This window comes from Muntiacus reevesi, chromosome X (assembly GCF_963930625.1).
Source record: "Muntiacus reevesi chromosome X, mMunRee1.1, whole genome shotgun sequence".
Classification (NCBI taxonomy): domain Eukaryota; kingdom Metazoa; phylum Chordata; class Mammalia; order Artiodactyla; family Cervidae; genus Muntiacus; species Muntiacus reevesi.
Genome location: NC_089271.1, coordinates 35,887,187 through 35,891,665, shown reverse-complemented (window position 1 = coordinate 35,891,665; position 4,479 = coordinate 35,887,187). Strand labels below are relative to the sequence as shown.

General features: G+C 47.8%; 1 pseudogene; it reads left to right on the top strand.

Annotated features, from left to right (window-relative positions):
* The first annotated feature begins 3,289 nt into the window (after nucleotides 1–3,289).
* LOC136154423 (ferritin heavy chain pseudogene) lies at nucleotides 3,290–3,946 on the top strand (annotated as a pseudogene).
* The last annotated feature ends 533 nt before the right edge of the window (nucleotides 3,947–4,479 follow it).

The window sequence follows — 4,479 nt, the reverse complement described above, 5'->3', positions numbered from 1 at the left end:
GCTATCTCAGCATCACAGGCTGGGCTGTACTCTAAGCACCTGAGTTGTTTTGTTTGGCTGCACTGGGTCTTAGCTGCAGTATGTGGGATCTAGATCCCCGACCAGGGCTTCAACGCAGGCCCCCTGCATTGGGAGCTTGGAGTAGTCACTGGACTACCAGGGAAGTCCCCTGAGTTGTTGTTTGTTTGTTTGTTTTTGTTTTTAATTTTTCATATTGTAATGCAAGTTGATTGTCGAGGCATCCACATCACAGACAGCTGTCTTAAATAAACACAAGTCCAGCGACAGGACTAGATGAAAGCCAGGCTATCCCATGACAGAAGTTTCCTTTGTTTTAGAGATCACTGGTTGACTAGGATAACTGACCATCTGACCACTTGTTTTCCCCTTCTGACATTTTAATTCACACTCATGTTTTAAATGTACCAAGAAAGACTGAACCTGTGAGACACAAGGCATCCCATCCTAGACCCCAATAAAAGCACCCAGGCTGAATCTGTACTCACTTTCTACCCATGACCTGATTGTGCAGCTCCAGGCATGCCATGTATCCTCCAGGATGTGTGAGTAACAAGCTATATTTTCTTTTCACAGTTCCCTAAAGACTGTTACTGAGGCATCTCTTGCAATCATAATAAGAACCACAAGGCGGGGTGGGGGTTGGGGGTGAAATCACAATGAAAAAAGTGCAAGTGTTAGTCACTCAGCCATGTCCAACTCTTTGTGACCCCATGGACTGTAGCCTGCCAGGCTCCTCTGTCCATGGGATTCTCCAGACCAGAATACTGGAGTGGGGAGCCAATCCCTTCTCCAAGGGATCTTCTCCATTCAGGGAGCAAACCCGGGTCTCCTGTACTACACGCAAATTCTTTACTGTGAAAGCCACCAACACTGGCTCCCACAGGGGAAATGTCTGTGGCGGTCAGGTGAGTGTCCAAGGGATTTGCAGCCAATAGCATCACTTACTGAGTGGGTTGAATGCACTCAGAACAACACATCTGTTGTTTTCCTTCCTCCTGGAGCGCTACTTCCTCACTCCTCCTTGTGTCAACCTGGTCATGTAATAAGCAGTTAGTGGTCACAGGACCATAGCCAGACTAGAAGTCTTCACGAGACAGTCACAGCGTCTAGCCACATATGACAGAAGACTCATTTGAACTCGGTCTACATTCAAAAATACAACTGAGGTACTGGATTTTATAACAACGTATGCTCAACCATAAAATAAATAACAGGAAAGGATGAAGGACCAGTGATGATCCCCATAGTTAAGTTTCTACAAGACATCTGTCTGAGTCCATTGCTGGCCATTAAATGCAGCACATGGGTGGCTTCTCATATATCAGACCCTCTCCAGATTAAAAAATAGGGTGTGAAGAATTATGGTCCAAGGACTTTCCTAGAGGTACACTGGTTGACATTTTGCCCTCCCAGCCCAGGGAGCGTGAGTTCAATCCCTGGGGAGGGAGCTAAGTTCCCCCATGCCACCTGGTGCAGCCTAAAGAAAAAATTGGATTATGGTTGACATTAGAGAAGTGTTGGTTTAGTTACGCCAAAGGAGTACATATAACCCCAATCAATGATTTGTGATTTTTGTGCATCAAACTGCTGAGAGATGGAGAAGGGTGATGATCTTCATAAGACCACACAAACTATACTCCTGCTGGGAAAAATCATACACAAATATCAATGGGTATTTGGAGAATTGACCAAGGGACAGCAGTTTCGGTGAGAGGTGCTAAATAACTCCCTAGAAAACTTACTTTAGTCCTAGGTGGAAAGGAAACCCAAGCTTCTCGTTTATCCCCAGGGTGAAATATTGACTACCCCCATTGATAGAGGATGACAGATCACGAACTCTTGAGAAAATGTCATCTACAAATTAGACCAAAAGAATATAAATCAAGAACAACTCAGCTGGAGGAGAGGAGGCAGCAGATGACAGGACTGATACACCACGTAACCCCTCATCCTGGCTATGGTCAGGGGCTTGGAAGCCTGATGAAAAGATTTTGTTCCAACAATAACCCTCTGTGATTTTGAAAATTTACTTTAATTCCTTTCATAGCAGAAAGTGAGCAAGAAGAGACTGTTGTTGTGTAGTTGGGTAGGAACCTGGCCTGGCTGAAGGTTAGAACGGTGCCAAGACCCAGGGTGACGGGGTTACTCAGCTGCTACAGAATCAAGAACAGCTATTTGTCTGCACCTCTTTGTTCTCAAAACCATCTAGACTTTTTTAACCACTAGGTCTGCATTTTCACTAAGAGGAAATGCTGTAGGACTACAGTAGCTTATAACCTGTAGTCATCCAGAATTTGCTTCCTGGCTAACTAGTCAGGGTATGCTAACTGTTGCAACAAATATTCTGAGTCTGATTAGCTTAACACAGTACATATTTTACTTTCTGTTCTTATCAAGACCCAGTGCACAATGGTGGGGCAGACAGTGGGGATAGAGTCTCCTTATGTCATTCAAAGGCTCAGGAAGGGAAACCATATGAAAAAAGCCCTGAGATAACTGTGGACCTGGTCTACAGAAAAGCAAGGAACAAAACAAAAAGACATAATCAATCTAGAAGAGATACAGGAAAGTTCTCCACTGTCAAAATACCAAGCGTTTGGCATTTGGGATGGTTTTTATCATCTGCAAGCTCCAAACCATGTATCCCAGAGAAGACGCTCCCAAATTGATACGATCCACTTCCCATTCAGAAAAGACTAATAGTGGAATGGATATCACAACTGTAGCTCAGATCCAGGCTAATTTCCGAGGCTAATCAAATGAGTCCTTGACTTCCAAATATGGACGCACAAATGCTTACCAGATTTGTGAGGAAAATGGAAGAGAAGATCATGATGAATAAGCAGATTTCTGGAGAAAAAATAAATATACTACAAGAAACAGAACACAAAATGGCCAAATATCCAAATTTATATACTCAGAATTATAAAGATGACAGTGGGTTTATAAAATGGGAACAGAGTGCTATAAACGGGAACAATTAGAAAATAAGAGAAAGTCCTTGGGAAAAAAGTATTACGGCAAATTGAAATCTTTGTAGATGGGAAGTACTCAGCTCAGAGCGGCTTGGCCTCACCCTGGCTTTGATAGACAGTGGTCTCGCCCCGCCCACGGATCCCGCCCACCCACGTGACCTCTTCCTCAACCAATCTCAAGCCCAGGCACTGACCCCGCCCAACGGACACCATTACCCCTCCATCCCAGAGCCCACATCTAGCCACCTGCCCTCTGGACTGGAGCTGGCCTCTGTCCTCCCACATTGTCCACCATGGGAAGGCTCCGAGGAGGCCGCTGGCACTCGCACCCCCGCCGATGCCAGCCCCGCACACTCGCCGACCGAGTCGCCATTACCTGGGTCATGGAGTGGCCCGCCATGCTGCCAAAACCACCCTCACAGGTGCGTCAGAACTACCGCCCTGAGTGTGAGGCCGCGGTCAACAGTCACGCCGCCCTGGAGCTCCACGACTCCTTCCAGTGCCTGGCTGTGGCCTTCTACCTCGACCGTGATGACGTGGCCCTGAAGCACATCCACCACTTCTTCCTGCTCCGCGCCCACGAGCACAGCAAGACAGCCGAGAACCTGATGTTCCTGCAGAACCGGCGTGGGGGCCGCGTCTGCTTCCTCGACATCAGACACCCCGAGAGCCAAGAGTGGGAGAGCGGACGCCAGGCCATGCAAGACACCCTGCAGCTGGAGAAGTGCGTCAACCAGAGCCTGCTCAACCTGCACCAGCTGGCCATTGAGAGCTGCGACGCCCACCTGTACCACTTCCTAGAGACCGGCTACCTGGACCAGCAGGTCAAGTTCATCAAGGAGCTGGAGGACCATGTCAGCAACCTGAGCAACATGGGGTCAGCGGAAGGCGGCCTGGCAGACGACGTCCTTGACAAGCTCACCCTGGGTGATGGCGACAAGGAGGACTGAGCCTGGACTGGACTTTCCCCTGAGTCCTGGGTGAGTGCCCACGATCACCCTGTCTGCCATGAAGTCTGCAGTATTGCCCTTGCAGAATAAGTTCACTTAAGTTTTCCTTCTTTCCGTGTTGCCAGTTCTTCCAATAAACTAATTGTTTCCTAAAGAAATAAAGGTCCCTTGTTGGTTCACGCATGCAAACCCTTAACCTTTCAAGTTTTAATACAGGTATCTGGGAGTCTCTTGAGCTACCAATGCCCTGTCCACAGGCAGCTCAGGATCTCCACAGAGGGAGGGAGAAGGGGATGCATGGGACCCTGAAAAATAAAAACGTACCTTCACTGGACTTCCCTGGTGGCTCAGACATAAAGAGATCACCTGGGTTCAGTCTCTGCGTTGGTAAGATTCCTTGGAGGATGAAATGGCAACCCACTCCTGTATTCTTTCCTGGAGAATCCCAGGGACAGAGGAGCCCAGTAGGCTACAGTCCATGGGCTCCCAAAGAGTGGGACATGACTGAGCGACTAAGCACACACACATGCAAA